Below are 17,852 nucleotides of genomic sequence, written 5' to 3' on the forward strand. Positions count from 1 at the left end.
TAGGTTTAGATGCTTTGGGTCATCATTCTTGAATGATACTGATGCCCTTAGGGATATAAGTGTGAGTCAGAATAATAGGTTTGCACTTAAGCAAAATGGTTAAACGAGGAATAGCAGGTAAACTGCTACCGTAGTATCCCAATGGGTCGGCAGCGATCTAAATGAGTTGGTTCAAATTGAATTAAAATAAATTTCAGGCATAAAATTTCGCTTCAAATAAATATTCTACTATAGCTTTAAAGGAATAATATATTTTTATGGTTAATCTAGCTGGGATTTATCAAAATGTTCGCATTTGCCGTTTAAAAATGTGTATTCACTTGGATTAAAATAAAATTTGAAATCTTTTACTTATGTAAGTGGCGCACAGTAGGATGGATCAGAGAACTAGGTGGACAAAATGCCAAAAAGTGAAGTTAGCAAACCGAACCTAGACCTGCAGACTATTAATCTCGACAGTGGTCCTGAGATCTGAAAACTGTTCTATTGCCGAACGATGACAAAAGCACGGTCGTGTTAACCGCTTCATGCTAATATTATCACATAGTAAATCTTAATCCCATGAGAGCAGGACAGCTAAGCAGAATGCGCTGAGATGATCCCACCTTATCCTTCTGGCAGCTGACTCACAGATTATTCAAAGTAATGCCGAGTCTCACAGCATGTATACCTCGCGGACAATAATCGATAAGGGCATCCGCATAATTCGAGAGCTAAGCATTTGCCAACCTTAGAAGCTCCCTACCACGTGGACTTAAGTGTATCGCGAGCGCACTTTTTCCTGCTACGAAGTACCCAGTTGAGCCTAATACCAAAGAATGTAGATGCGATCGAAAGGGTCTTAATTTCCGTTTGGCTGACAGTTATAATAAGGTAAACAACCATCCAGTTACTTATTTGAATGCGGCTACTTCCACTTGGAACCCACTGCCGTGGTTCGAAAGCCTCAACTTGAATTTGATTTAGAGAATACTCCTCCGCCAAACTTTCCGTCCAATCTTGAGCCATCTGTGAACAGGCGTACCGGGCCTTGTTCTCAAATGCTGCACACTTGATCCCTTGTTTGAATGTGAGTGTAGAATATCCCGCTCAAACTAAGCGTGGGTGTATATTGATGAGTAGGCAGCGAGATGATTTCAAAGTTTCTGAGGATACTTGAATACCCGTAAGTGAAATTAAGTCTGTAGCCCGAACCTCTTAGTTTGATTGTGGCTCGTGCCGGGGCAGTTTTGCCTGCGATGTTGACAGGTACCACATTTAGCATTGGTTTTTGTAATATTATAAAGCCGAATTTCAGCTCTAGATGAAATCACCCATATTTTGCCCATAACATCCCTGCATCAACACACATCGGCTTTTGGCTTCCTTATGCCCTCCTCAGCATTGGGCTTCCATGTTGACCTTCTATCAAGCATGAGATCTAATTATTTAATCTTGTCAGAAAGCGCTAATGGAGAGCCACCTGGGTATTCGATAGTTTCTCGCGTATAGGACGAGCTCCGCCTTAAGAGCATTCATAGATAGGTTACTTTTAACTAAATAAAAAAAAATATTTCGAATTATTTTATTTTGAACTAGATAATTGTTTAAATAATTTTAAAATCCATTAACGTAGTAACAAAATCTACATCGGTAGCCAAAAATAAGTTAGAAATTTTAGTTTAAAACTAAGACATTAATTTTTTCACTTACAATACCAGTCCATCCCACTGTGTGAGGCCGCAAATGGCACGAGTATTAACTAGTTAAAAAAAAAAATTTAAGCAATGACATTAAAATTTAACATATAATTACCATTTGATTGAAAAATTGACTGCATAATATTTTATTTATTGAAGTAACCCTCGTTTTCTATTCTTTTTTCAGTTCGTGCTCACTTTTACTTTCATGCAATTCATATAAAACAATGTGAACTATAAAAAAAAATTGTCGACACAACGGAAACGACTTGCACAAAAGTTGATTGCTCATACAACGCAAGAGAAGAGGGGAAGCAGAGGATTTCTCAAAGTTATCGCATTTATGCGCGTCGAATCGATTTGAAAATCGAGTAGCACGTCAAAGAAATTGCCAACACTAAAAAAAACTATACTCAGAGGTAAGTAAAGTAAAGCAAAGTGTTTCAAGCAAAAAAAAAAAAAAAAAATTAATAAATAAAAAGTAAAAAGTAAAAAAAAATCACAAAAGAAGAAACACAAAAAAGTGAATGGATAGATGAACTGGAAATTTAGTGAACCGAAAATGATTTGTGCAAACTCAAATAAAATTTAAAAATTGCACAAGCAACGAAAAGAAGCAACAAATTTGCGCTGCATAGCAAAGTTATTACACATACACACACACACATATGCACATAAATATTATATTATAGCAAATGTATGTATACCAGATATTTCAGTTTCACACTGTCGTATTTTCTCTTGTAAACCAAAAAGTTGTCTCCACTTGCCGCGCGCTTCGCTGGCTTTTTGTTAGCAACAGCCAAAAGTTCAGTTGGCTTAGCATTCGATTTCAATCGTCGATGGTCATTGATCGTCATCGATTTGGGTCAATTGCATTCGAAAAATAATAAAACAAAATCAAGCGAGAAATTTAGCTTCCCTGGCCTTCTTAACCTTTCCGCTTTACATTTGGTATTTTTATATTCTATGTTCGTAGGTATTCGCATGCTTTAGTTTCAGCTATAAATTTGTTTCGTTTTTGTTTTCTTTAGAATTATGCCTAATCCATTATGAAATTTTGTTTAGAATAGCGAGGTGGAGCGCACTGATTTCTATTAGCTCTTAGCGGCTACACTTTTACCGCTTTTAATTTGGTTTGCGAAGCTTGCCAACAGATTTATGAAATTTTTAAGCATTTGGCAATGTTGATAATCTTTGGTTCTACTACTGCCAAGTTGCCACTGGGTTAATAGGCCGACATGCCTGGGCATTTATTTTGGTGTTTGAATTGAGGTTTTGCTCTTAGATGGCCTAGGTGTCAGCGGAGAATAGGCAGAGTGCTTTGTTAATTTAAAATACACTCATATCGTCCAGTAGACGAGCAGCGCTTACAAAAGTAGATGACTAATGCAGTTGTTTGGTATAGTAAAATAAATTATAAATTCTTTCAACATGAAAACTTGTAAAGCATAATAATTCCTGTGCTTTTCGAGAAGATCTTCTCTATAATAATTTTTGGGGCAAATTGTTTAGAATATGGAGTGGAAAGAATTCAAATTCAATATAATTACATTGCCAAAACATTTGTACGAATGGTGGCAATTAAGGGGGGCAGCTCCTCCAGCACTTTTAATTTTTTCATTTTTTTTTTAGCATTTGAAATTCATTTACAATCTGAAGAATATCTTTTCAATGTTTTAATACTTTCAGCTTTTGTGCGCGTGAGTGGAAAAATAACTCCAGAATATTACTCAGGGGTACAACCATTTCATACAATTCATTCAAGGACCACATATTTGTGGTACAATCAGTGGCAACATACGAACGAACTACCACCTCCACATGACTATAATTCGTCAGAGGATCCTAATACGTAGAGCGCAGAAGAGGGCTTCATTGCACCATTCGTAGTAATTTCAAAAAACCTTTTTTTATTTGCTAAATTTAAAATATCCATTAAATAAAATTAGTAAATGTGTTCGATTTGTAAAATTTCCATTTAATAACTTTATCGTTTTGTAAATTCACCTACTGCAATTACTTTCAGTTAATTTTCCAAACCGATTGATCTCCCGCATTGAAAGATATTACTTTTGTTAATCTCCCGTTGTTATATTCATATTGCAAATAAAAAATTTATGTACTTACATAAATGCAAACATAAAATAAAAGTCATTTTAACTACAGCTTCTTTTTACAAGTCAGTGAAATTATACTCTTTCATTGTTTCCAGAGAAACTTAAAATGAAAAGAAAGCACTACAAAACACATACATACATACGTGCTATACTCGTACAAATATACAGGTGGTCATATTTCTGCTGTATCCATAGAGATATACCAAGTAACACATTGTCTTACAATATTTACTCACTGAAGGCCATTCAGCCACCTTCAAACAGGCGGCGACCTCCTCTACTCAAGGGGCAATAAACCAGGCTGTTCGGGGAAGAATGGCGTGGTGTAAGTTTGTGGGTTTAGTAAAGCTCATTACTGTGGCTGCAACGCTGTTTCTGATAATTGAGTCAGCAGCATCAGGTGTTTTTACTTTGTGGCCTTTTGCAGAACATTTCCCTCTAAATTCTGCTGCTAAGTAAATTTTTTTGTTTACTCTATAAAATGTTTCATTTAGCAAAAGTAAATATAAAAGTTCATGTAACGGGTGGTTTTGTGAGTGGAGCGGCTGTTTTTTTATAATGAAATTCAACAAAAAATAAAATGGCGAAGAGTTTGGCTTTATTAGCCTGCATTTTTTATAACATTTTGTGCTTATAAATAATTTGGATTGATCATTTGGACCAAGTACCAATTTTCCGGCCTTGTGTTGCACAGAATATTGTATTGACTTTTGTAGATTTACGAAAAGTAGTCCAAAGTAGCGAATAATGGATTCCAGATAGGCAATAGAAAGATGTTTTTATTGTCATGATTGAGTTACCAAAAGAGTGGAGCTTATATATCTTTCCGAAACGATTTTTCTTTAATTACTCATTCAATATAAGTTTACAATTTGTTCAGAACTTTTCAAAATATTCTCTGCCTGCTTCGATGCACGATTACTAAGGCTTTACCCAATCATTGAAGACACCTTGGACGTCGTCAACTGGAATCTCCTGCAGTGTGGAGCTGCTAAAACGGCCGAGTTCCTTTTAGCGTTCTTTTGATCTCTGGGAAGAAGTCTGCTGGGAAGAAGTCGTGTCTAGGCTCTTTTTAGCCAGCTTCACATGAAGCTTTATTGCATACTGCTTCTCTAAAAACTGGACCACTGACGACTGGCTCCAGCCTCGTTTCGAAGCTTAGACTCCTCATCACAACTACACAGATCAATTCGGGAACTTTCAGGACAGAATTACAAGTGTTGCTCCATATTCATATACATATATATAGGTATGTATATTGGAGCTCCTCCTCTAACTTGTTATGTGCGTCTTGAAGTTGATCCATAAATGGAGGGGCCTACAGTTTTAAGTCGACTCCGAATAGCTGATTTTTTATGAGCTTTTTCATAGAACTACATTCGGAGGTTTGTCGAAGGGCGACCCTTGCAAGAAAAAACTTATTCTAGTCACGCACGCAACCAAAAAGCGAGGATAATTTGCTTTGGCATTGCCTTCAATATTTTGTTTCGAACCAGTACCGAATAAGGATACCTCCGATATGCAAACTACACCAGGCGGTACATTTTGGGGCACACATAAATAGTTAATGAGTCACGTGAGGTTTAGCATTGCTTTAAATGCTGAGCTTGAAGTTGGCGCTCTGCTAAATTTTTTTTACTGACCACTCGTCTTAGAAATAAACTCCCACTCGGTTGTAAATCTCTGCATGATTATTTTTCAAGTTTACAGCTGTTTTGACCGACTGTTCCATACATCAAAAAGCAACACCTATTACATATACAGACATTGAAACTAAGCAATATGGAGAAGTTAATAAGTAATGAAAACCGAAATTAAACTAAAAAACACTTGGGCATACACTTGGGAACTTTCCACTTCAGACTTATATGCAGAGGGTGTACACATACGCACTTATATATATTTATTTATTATACTCATGTTTTGATACAAACTTTTTTTAAAAGGATAAATACATACTTATGCTTAGGCATACACGCCATAAACATACACATTTTAGTAATATTTCTTACGGCTTGCACTTTGCAATCTACTTGACAAAATAAAATTAGTTTTCTCAATTCCCCAGTTCATTCAATTTTAATTTCTTGCTGGACGATTACTTTGAATAACTCGGTTTGTTTCATTGCACTGAAGTGCGGGCTGGTTGTTTGATTTAATTTTATTTCTGCACTGTGCTCATGTATTATGATATTTTCCTCACTACTGTTGTTATTGAAATTGTTAAAGCGTCTTACATTGTAACCTGTTTTTGACATAATTGAAAAGTTAGACCAAACATTTTTTTTTTTAATTTTTTCAAAAAAAAGAAAAAGAATTATTTTTAAAAAAAATTTGGTAAATATTTTTTTTTTCTTGTTATTAAAAACAAATTTGTTTCTTTGTAGACTTGAGTATAATAGGAAGTAAGCCAAATTTGTAAAATTTGATAATTTTGGGATTTATTAAATATTATATTTAAAATTTGGTTAACAGTTTTAAAATTTGTTTATTTTTTTATTTCCTTTTTAATTTTTAATGTTGAAATACACATAAAAAAAAAATTAGCTTTTTTTTTCAAACAAAAAAACAAAACAATTTGAAAAAAAATTTAGTTTTTATTTGAAAATTTCCCAAAAAAAAATTTTTTGTTATTTAAAAAACAAATTTGTTCATTTGTTGACTCGAGTATAATAGGAAAAACCCAATTTCTAAAATTTGGAAGTTTTGAGATTTATTTAATATTGAAAATTTGGTTAACATCTTTCAAATTTATTTATTTATTTTTATTTTTCTTTATTTTATTTTATTTTTTATATTTATTGTTGAGATACACAAAAGTTTAGTTTTTTGTTAAAAGTTTTTGGGAAGAATTGTTGTTTTTGTAATTTTTAAAAACAATCTTCTCTGATTTGCCTTTTCTTTTTAATTAATAGCTGAGTTTATACTCAGAAATCGCAGACATTCCATAATAGTATCCCCAGAACTATTCGAGTTATTTTCATATATCTACAGCAAATCGGACACATAACCACTAAAAATATTATTGACAAAACGATAAGCCGTGAGAATTGACCTAAAAAATTAACAGACTTGCGGAAAATAGATAAGAGTTTATTAAGTAGAAAACGTTACAATATTTATGTTATCGCACAATTTACAGAATATGATATAAATCTTAATTCTACATCATTATATTTGTATATTTATCACAGGTTTGGTTTTTTAAACGATTTTTTCTTTTTTTTTCGAAGGAAAAAACTACTATGAAAAACCTCCGCTATACATCTTACAAGCTAGGGTTAATCTGTACGCATTTAAGTACCAGGGCCTAATTGAACATTAAGAAAGTTCAGTTATTAGTAGATTGTCCGAAAAACTGGAAAATATTCCTCGAATGAAAAAGCAAGATTTGACGCTTTAACCCCACTCTGAAGTAATATGAAAGCAGTTCCAGGGTGGGCGACGATTTCAGACGAGAGGATTTTTTTAGTCCATGCAGGTTGAACATACCATTGGTGAGATGGCGGGTTTTATGATGTGGTGTGAGTCATTTTAAAAGACCAATTTTCACCCCCCCCAAAAATTTATAATTTTTTTACTACATTTTTTTTTATTCTGATTTTATTTCATGTTATTTTATTTTATTTTTGTTTTTTAATTTAATTTAAACTTATTTTGTTAATTTTATTTAATTTTTAAAACTTATTTTAATTCAATTTTATTTTATTTTATTAAACTTAATTTAATTTAATTTAAATTAAATTTATTAAACTTATTTTAATTTAATTTAATGTTTATTAAATACTATTTTCAAAAAGCGATCCTCTTCTCTGTATTTAATCTTATTTTCATCATTTTTTACTCTATTTTTATTAAATAAAATTATCAAAAACCCTTTCTCTTCTCTTCATATTATTATATACCCCACCACAGCAGCTTGTAAAAAAAAGGAAAAAATTTAGAAACATTTTTTTTGCACTAATTGAAAAAGTTTCCATCCCCTGGCGCATAAACAAGTAATATTTGCAGGGCAAATATGCATCACTTCACAACGAGTGAACGCAACTTTTTCCTTCACCGTTGTAACTTGAGCTGGGTGTTTAGTGGCTCGTTTGTACGCTGTCAGTTCTGACCCACTCTTCGTGAAGTGCCGATAAAAGTTCTTGAATAACAACTAACATAGTTGTTTGTATGCACATCCACGCAGATGAAGTTATGAGCTGGTCATAAAAAATTTCCACCGTTGCCATACAATTACCTACACCTGGCAAACTTTGTTCTTAGTTTCTCAATTTTTTGCTATTTACCTCATCATTTGCACTTCCATTATTTGTCTTATCATGGATTTTCTTTTTTCTTCACATACATATGTGTGGATGTCGTATTTATATATGGAGCATCTCATGCGCAATTCACAAAGTTGCGAAGGATATCACTCCACTGGCGCCGCGTTGGCCTTTTTTGGTCATAAGCCAACGGTGCATACACGGAGCTTCGTGCTGTGCTTGTGTCAAAGAAAGTAGTTGACTAGGTCATGCAACGAGGCAGGGGTGAGCGGGAGTAAGGGTGCGTACAAAAATTTAGAATTTGCATGAGAGCGATAAACAGAGTGGGTTTTGGTAAGAGAGTGCTATGGCGCTTATTCGCAATTAGAATGAGTCGAGAAAGAACAAATCATGAATGCTTTATTTTTTGTACACATTCTATTTTATTTTAAATATGTTTACGAAATTTTCGATTTATCATTAAAAAAATTAGGCTATGAGTTTTTTGATTTTAATGCAATTTTCTTCCAGAGTTTCATTATACTTAAGTTTTTCATCGTTAAAAAGTATTCCCTTGGCTGTCTCTTTAAATATAAAGAATTTCAATACAATTTAGTGAGTGCTTTGCACTACTTATTATTAGTTTTGAATAGTTCATAACGCCTAGAGCTGCTTTAATCATTTTTACAATGTGGTTTTTCTTCCAACCTCTTCTCTTACTTACCCACAGATATTTTCGCTCAACTCAATGTAAAAACTAACTCAATTGGCTGGCCAGCGTCCTAATCAAAGAGCGCTCACCATTAGCTCTTTCTCTTTCTCTTTGAGCACGCGCTTTAATTTGCCCTCTACTTAAGTGGCCCACCCCCATACACCCCCTCCTTGACCTTGAATGTTTTCGTTTTGTACTGAGTTGTTACTTTACACACACCATAATAGTTGTATTGTTGTAACTGCCCTACATTACCACCTTTACCGTTACTGCCGACAGCATCACTTGACTCACACAGCATCCCTTGTGCACTTTGAGTGGGTTAGTGGCTAACTGCGCCGAGAGTCGTCGAATGAGACGTAGTTTTAAAATATTAATTGTGCTCGTTTTTGCTACGTTCCAAACTTTGCTTTCGCCGCCCTTGGGGAGCTAACTGGTAAAATTTGTTTGCTTGTTTGTTTGTACTCGATAAATTTGTTGCTACTGCTGTAATCGTTGTAGTAATTGAGGCAGTGTATTAGTGGATCAGCAGCAATCGTTGTCGTCATTCCCAATTTTGCAATCGTGTGTGACAGGTGGCCGAGACCAACAGTTGGCTCAGGGTTTTTTTTGCGAAAAAATAAACTGTCATACATATTTACATATATACGTAGATATGTGTGTATTAGTATTAATATGTACATAGTCGTAATGTAAATTCGTTGGCGGTGAGGTCAGGTCGTGTGAATGAATAGGAAATTCAAGAAGTGTTGTGTAAACTCCATAAAGGCAGGTGAAATGCGAGTGTGCCCCGCGCTGTGAGTAATAGCCATCGAAAATTAATATGAATGAGGTCTTTAATATTTTTTTATCGAGCTTAACTTAATATAGTTGAGAGACGGCAGGCATAAAGTGATGCATACGCCGTGAATGCCTGGTGAAAGTGATTATAAATATTGCGGGTGTAGTGAATAAAGTTGAGAATGAGATATAGCAATGAATGTAACGAAATGAATCAGGATCAAATGGGGAATGGTAACTTGAAATTAAAATAAAAATTGTATAATATAAAATTAGAAAATAGGATAAATAAAAATTCTAAGTAAAATATTTATTAAAAAAATAAACAATACAGTGAAATGAAAAAATATAATTAGGGGAAAATAAGGTAATTTAAAAATGAGAATAAATTAAAAACAAATAACGAAAAAAAAACAAAGAAAATAAATAAATAAATAAAGTGAAAGGAAATGTAATAAAATAACTGAATAAATATAAATTTTATTAAAAGAATAATGCAAAAATATTTTAAAAGTTAAAAACAAAATTAAAAAATATAAGAAATGAAATAAACTAATATAAAGAAATAAATAAAAACGAATGTAATAAAATGAAATAATGTGAAATAAAACAAAATAAAATAATTAAATAATCATACAAAATTCTCTTAAAAAATAAAATAACAAACAACAGAAAAAGTTGAAAGTAAAATGAAAGGAAATAAAATTAAATAAAATGAACTTAAATAAAACAAAAATGAACAGAAAATAGAACTAAATCAAACAATTAAGTAATTATAAAAAAATTTATAACAGAATAAAGTAAAAAAAAAAGTTTACATACATAAGAAAATAAAATTAAATCCCTATAATAAATTTATGAAAAATAGGGAAAATGGATAAAGACAAAAAATAATAAAATGAAATAAACTTAACTAAAAAATTTGCTTTAAAATAAAAAATAAAAATTAATAAATGAATGAAATTAAATTAAATTAATTAAAGTAAACAAAAATAAATAAAAATAAAATAAAATAATTAAGTATTTATAAAAAATTAAAACGTAACAGAGTAATTTAACAAAAAAATTTAAGACGAATAAATACAATTAAACATCTATAACAATTTTATGAAAAATCGAAAAATTTAAATTAAAAGAGCAATAAAACAAAATAAAATAAAATGAAATTAAAGAAAGTAATATAATTTGAAAAAACTAAACTGGAATAATTAAATAAGCAAAAAATTATACAAAAATAATTAAAAAGTAAATCGCAAAGAAGAAAACAAAATATAAAATTAAGAACTAAATGAAACTTAAAGTTGGTTAAATAAAAATGAAATTATACCTAATAATAAAATAAATAAATAAAATAAAATTAAATTTAAATTAAACGAAATAACATTCAATTTAATAAAATTAAAAAATTATTATAGTACAACAATTAAATTATAAAAAAAATTGTAGAAAAATAATAAAAAAATAAAGTATGTAAGAAAAAACCACAAAATAAAATAAAATAAATCAAAATTAAATGAAACGATCTATCATTTAGATTACCCGACTACTGTAGCGTATTCCAAGCGGAAGTATGCGCTATCTGGTATGCTGCGAAAACTCTCTTAGAAAATAGAATATCACTAGAGGATATCCGCTTTTTCACCGACAGTCAAGCGGCCGTTCGAGCACTCAGCTCCTCTTATACCCACTCAGATGTGGTTCGATCCTGTCTCTTATCTCTTAACGAGATAAGTGTTCGGAATTCTGTCCAAGTTATCTGGATACCGGGTCACTGTGGATTCGAAGGTAACTGCAAAGCTGATGAGCTCGCAAGAGCTGGAGCTGCGCAATCAAATGTTAGTAACTTACCCACTATACACATTCCGCTCTCAACATGTAAATTACTCATTGATCGAGAATTTCACAGCATTGCTGATCGGAGGTGGCGAGTGGAAACTACTTGCCTTACGACCAGACAAATCTGGCCATCCTACAATCTGAAACAGACAAAAACCCTTATAAGTCTATCGAAACACGAACTAAGGCATATAATATCTCTTATCACCGGCCACTGCCTTTTGGGCACTAACGCACGTCGGCTCGGGGTTCCTCAAAATGACCTGTGCAGATACTGCGAGGACGAAGATGAGGAAGTATCGAGCAGACATTTGCTGTGCAGTTGTCCCGGTCTAGCCAGAAGTCGACTCGCTCTTCTAGGCTCTCCAACAATTGACAATCTTTCAGTACTCTCGGACCTGAGAATCGAATCTCTCATCAAATTCTCGAAACGAATTAATATCTTTGACAAAGATCTACAATAAAAATCTCGGTTAGGTGGGGAAATCATTTAAAATAATGAGCTCTAGGGCAACACAACGGACCCAACTTGTGGTCTATGTGGCACTCCGATGCGGGGTCACCCTTAAACCAACCAACCAACCAAATGAAAAAAGCAAAATAAAATAAAATTAAATTAAACTAAAATGAATAAATTAAAAGGAGCGTAATTCAAAATCGTTCTATGTTGACTTTAACTGAATTGAAGTTGTGGAAGTGAAATGGAAATTTTAAAAATTAAGTAAAGTGAATGGGGACTAAGATATACATATTTTACCAGGTTTTACTGAAACTCAAAATTCCAACATTGTGTAATTGCCTCGTGATTCCGTTATACGTTGTTAACAGTCAGCGTTTTAATTAAATTTTTTGCCCCGCCACTTTGTCTCTGTTAAACAAAACATTTTTAAAATTCTTCAAAAGTGCTTGCGACCAGAATTACTTTGTGTATGGGCTCGAAACGATGTGTTGTGTATAAAAATGTGACAATTAAAACTGCAAATTCATTAGGGATGCCAAACCACCGCCAGCACCAACTCCAGCAAAGCCGTATGCAATAACAACAGCAGCAATGTTATTGATTTGCCATTTTGGCGGCAAAGCGAAGCGACCACGTTCGGCCACAGCTGACAGCAGCGACAGTGAGACGGAGGCGACTGTTGACGCCCGCGGTAACAATGCAAATGCTAGTGGTGACGCCGTTACGAATGAGCAGCGGTAAATATGCAACACTCATGCATGACTACATTCACTTTTTTGATTGCCTGATTGCCCGATTGCCCTTCATCTCTCACCTCTAACCCGCCTGCCAATTGAAATTCACTTAACGTAAGCTCTGCATCTATTACAAAAGTGAGTTTATTTGGTTTTTGTTTGTTGCTCAGACATGTTGACGGAATCATGAAGTCGTCATAGACGTCATTCGGCATGCAAATGGCCTTGACACACTTTGGTGATGTGGATGTGAATTTAGATGAAAAACAGCTGAAGATGAGTTTGTGGTTTGTTGCTAACTGCAACAGCATTAACGGATTGGAGTTCAAAATGTAATGTTGCTCTGTGCAAAATGGAATTGAGTTTACCACCGGGAAATGCAAAGAAAAGTATGAAGATGAATTTTTTCTCAAACAACTAAAATGCTTTTCATGTAAAATAAAATGCGCTGTTTGAAAGTTATAATTGAAATGCGACGTTACAAGACATGAAAGCAAGATTACAAATACTCGATTTGCCTGGAAAAAATATGCATAAACATTTTTTTGTTTTTTCTTTATATAAGCATTTCTAGTTTTATAAGTAACTGTGCTAGTTAGTGATTGCTGGACATCTGAGCGTCTGTACACGTTGATGTCGTATTCAATCAATATAAATATTTTATTTGTGTTGTTCAGTTGATGTGTCTTTGCTGTGATAGATAGTCGAGTCTGTATTTGAGTTATTATGAAACTGTATATTAAGATGCTACTACACTTCAGAAGTAAAAGCAAAAAAAAAATATTTTTGTATTTGTCAGTTCTTTAGAGTCTTAAAATGTAAATATGAAATAATATATAAAAGAACATTTAGTGGTGTTAGAAAGTTAAAATTGTGTATAGCAAACATGTATGTATGATAATCTATTTGATTAAACTGAGTGAATTGCGTGAGAATTCAACATAATTTGGCCAAAAAGAAATAAAAAATAGGAAGAAAATACAGTTGAAAAAGATATATATTAGAAGCGGGCTTGACGCCCTATGCTCCACTAGGAAGTAAAGAAAACATATATGTACATATACATATATATTTTTCAATGAATTTCATATTCCGGAGGTGGGTTTCTAAGTGAGAAATCTTCCCATTTAATATGATTTTTCAAGTTTGTGGTTCAAATCCAGAAGCAAAGAGGATTTCTCTCGGACTCAATTTACGTAAATAGAATTGATAAGAAAAAAATTGTATTCTGGAAAGGTGTGATGTTGTTTTAAAATGGTCCAATTTTAATATAAAGAAGAAGCTTGAATGAAGTTAGAAAAATATAAAAAAATTACAAGCAAAAAATTAGAAAATTAAAAAAAAAAGAAATGGGGGAAAAATTAAAAAAAAAATTTCAATTAAAAATTTAATTATTAATGAATTTAAAAACATTTTTACTCCAAAATATCCAAAATTCTCAAAAATGTGCTCCAAAGCTGATAGGAATTTGTAAAAATAAGAACAATACTTAGGCAGACAATTTTTAAATTCAATTCAAAAAACATTAAAAAATTAAAAAAGATATATAGAAAATTAAAAAAAATTAAATAGTATTTTTTTTTTAAATTACTTACGTGCCGAAAGATACAAAATTCACAAAAATATACTCCTATAGCAGGTAGGAATTTGTACAAATTAGAACAACACTTAAGTAGAGAAGTTTTTAAATTCCAATTAAATAATTAAAAAAAAAAACAAAAATTGAGAAAAATGAAACAAAAAAACAATTTTTAAATTTACTGTTTACTCCGAAATATCCAAAATTCACAAAAATATGCTCCAAACAGGTAGGAATTTGTAGAAATTGTAGGTAGACAAGTTTTCGAATTCAAAATTAAAAAAAAAAATAAAAAAAAAAAAAAAATTGTTAATCCAAAATATCCAAAATCACAAAAAATGCTCCAAAGTAGGTAAGAATTTGTAAAAATAAGAACAAGAGTTAGGTACATAATTTTCTATCGTTTCTACGGCAGTTGGTACCCGGAACGACCCGGATTTAAGTCCGGCCAAGGACTGGCACTCGAGCAGCATTCCCTCTAATTATATGTGGAATGTTTATGCAGTTTTTTAATGAATTGGAGAATTTCAGTACTGTGAAAATCAGGGTTCTTTATAATTTTTGAAAAGTTCACATTGGTTTTAGAGAGATCAGTTACCACCAGAGATCAGTAACAATGGGCTGTGAGCCTGAGTGCGTCTAATAGTGGACAGCCGCTACAATCTAACCTAAACTAAAAACAACGAACAGTTTTTTTGCCATAACCGATTTATTTCATTCAAAATAGTGAGCCGTAAGATCAACAGAACTATATTTATAATAAATAAAATTATAATAATAATAAAAAGAATATATATATTAATAAAGATATTAAGATGAAGTTTCAAATAGCCAGTTTACAAAGACTATAGAACGATAAAATAAACTATGCGAAGAATCACTGGGTTAGGAAACTGGTACATTTTTTATCCTAAGAAGATTTTTTAGAAGACTATGGATGATCGTAAGAACACCACTACTGTTCTGCCTTGTGAATGCCTATCTGCCAAAGCAAAGATTCTTCGAACTTCTGTTGATAAAGGCATACAAATAAGTCGATATATTATTTGGAGCAAATGCTGATGAATCATTTACCTCCAGCAGTGTGAGAGCTGTTTGATAATAACTCATTTTCTGCCAAAAAAAACTTTGATCTGTCTCCTAGAGTTGAACCTAAGATGCATTATGAAAGCTAGAAGTGCAATAGCAATATATTTTTTTATTTATATATATAGGGTGGGCCATGTAAAATTTTTGAATCGGCTATAAAAAAACGAATCAATATTTTTTTAAACTTTTTTTTTTATTTTGAAGATTGAACATTGTCATTTATGAATGAAAAATAATATCGTTCAAATGACGCCACGACTGGCTTTACAGTAGGCCATTCAATCAACCCAATTTTTAAGCACATTTTCGATTGTTTGGGTTCCAATTTCATGAATGACAACTTCGATTTCGTGTTTTAAAGAATCAATCGTCTCTGGATGGTTCGCAAAGCATTTGTCCTTAACGGCTCCCCACAAAAAATAGTCCAACGGGCTTAAATCACAGCCCCGAGGCGGCCAATTGATATCGGAATTTCGGCTGATTATTCGGTTTTCAAAAACGGTAGCCAAAAGTTCGAGTGTAACTTTGGCAGTGTGACAAGTGGCACCGTCCTCTTGAAACCAAATGTCGTCCATGTCATCCTCTTCAATTTTTGGAAACAACTCGTTGAGCATGTCACGGTAAAGCTCGCCATTTACTGGCTCCTCGCTCATTTTCGAAAAAAAAAAATGGCCCGATGATGCCGTCAGACCAAAAACCGCACCAAACAGTGACTCGTTGTGGATGCTTCTCTACAGTAACGTGTGGATTTTCTGAGCCCCAAATCCGACAATTTTGCTCATTGACGTAGCCACCGAAGTGAAAATCAGAAAAGAAGAAGACTCACCACTTTGGAAATAGGTTTTCAATATTTCCAAATTTTGTTCAATCGTATAGCGTCCCATTTCGTAAATGTCAAACCTTTAAGTAAATTATGAAGACATTTGACATGTCATTTGTGTTACCATTCTCAAAAAAATAGGTGGTTCAAAAAGCAAACGCTGTATGGCCCACCCTGTATAAAATATATGTTTTATTCATTATGCACATTTAAGTTCTTCCTTTCCTAGTTTTTAAATATATTTGAGGGTCAAAAATATATTTTTGATTATTTACTTTTTTAATTAAATTGCATTCAAGCAACTTATGTAGGTACATTATCTCCATACAAAGAAAAAAACAAAGCGGTAAGGTTTTTTCCATCGAAATTATGAAATTTATTATAGTTTAAGACTTCCGCCAAAATATATCTTAAAAATATAAAGATTTACGTTAGCAGAAGCGATTTGAATGTGCCACAAAAAATCTTTATTCTTTTTATTTACTTTTATTCCGTTAATGAAATTTTAAACATTTTTATGCAGACCTTAGGTTAGGTTAGGATAAATAGCTGCCCTTGCGAGGGGACAAAAATTCAAAAATTTGTCCGTTATGATATCATGCAGGGGGAAGGCAATGCAAATGAGAAGGAAAGGATCTAGACAGAATTTGAAGCAATCCCAAGCCTCACCGTATGGACAATTAACACGGACAATGTCCGATAAGGATACCTACCAAATTCGAGAGCTGCGGTTTTGTTAGCCTTAGAAATTGCACACCGTCAAGCTTAGACTTTTCTCTTCTGCTGAGGTGATTTTTCGAAAAAATAGTTTTAAAAACACTGGGCGCGAGTTGTTCTTTTTGATTTCTGGAGGAATGCAGCGTTTGTTCTATCGTATGGTGAAAACTAATGCAACGTTTTGTATTTGCAAGAAAGTGATGCGAGGCGAAACTTTTTAACGAATTTATTGAAAATATTGGTCTTTGCAAACATAGAAAATCATATAATGCGAATAATCGTTGGCTAAAAAATCATTTTCCAACAAACCAAATACTAACTCTGTGAATATTTTAGTCAACCTACCAACCGGAGTCGATGCACTCACAGCGATGAGAGGCTGTCGTCTTTGTCTACTAGGAGGCAAGGAACTTTGTCTAAAAACTCATTTCTATTGTATTGTCGTATGCAAGAATCTAGTATTTATTATTATTATATTATTTATTACAAGTTTTTCCATGACAGAAATGCGCTCAATCGCTTGTAATTGCCCGCCGAGGGCCGATTGCTATTAGAAATTTTGCTTCTATATTTGATGTTTCACATCCAATGATGGTCACGCACGCACCCACTCGTTTATAATTTTTTATTTTAAACCATATAAATATTATTTGCTTGCCTGCATGAATTCACTTTTCAGATCTTTAGATTCAATTAATCGTTTATATGTTTGTAAATTAAAGCATTTGGTTGCTGTAGTTTTTTCCATACTTTGCTTTCAGTAACTGTGCATAAATATATTTTTTCTAAGCAAAGTGATTCAATTTTCCCTAGTCTTGTTATTGGTTTGACATTGAACTTCAGTTTACGTCAGTCATAAACTGCGCCACGAAATTGCATACCGTTTGTTTATTTGAATTTTTTTGCCTTGCTGCGAAAGCGTTTACTCGTATTAATCACGAAATTAAATACCTGAAGTGAAATAAGTAAAACAAAAGTGTATAAGTAATTTCGAATGATGATCGATTGCAATGGCATGAGGTGCTTCAATTTCGAATTTTCATAACCGATAGTCTGTTTGTATGTATGCAATTTGTTTT

The 17,852-nt window shown here is 32.8% G+C and overlaps 1 protein-coding gene across 2 annotated transcripts in view; it reads left to right on the plus strand.

The window, feature by feature from the left end:
• LOC129243697 (probable serine/threonine-protein kinase DDB_G0282963) overlaps window positions 1-17,852 on the plus strand; it is a 282,479-nt gene that overhangs the window by 94,102 nt on the left and 170,525 nt on the right. For both annotated transcript variants that reach the window (XM_054880905.1, XM_054880904.1), the window contains exon 2: window positions 1,867-2,098. The gene's annotated coding sequence lies outside the window, so the exon portion shown is untranslated. The remainder of the gene's footprint in view (window positions 1-1,866; window positions 2,099-17,852) is intronic.

The sequence above is a fragment of the Anastrepha obliqua genome, chromosome 4, assembly GCF_027943255.1.
Source record: "Anastrepha obliqua isolate idAnaObli1 chromosome 4, idAnaObli1_1.0, whole genome shotgun sequence".
In the NCBI taxonomy this organism is placed as follows: Eukaryota; Metazoa; Arthropoda; class Insecta; order Diptera; family Tephritidae; genus Anastrepha; species Anastrepha obliqua.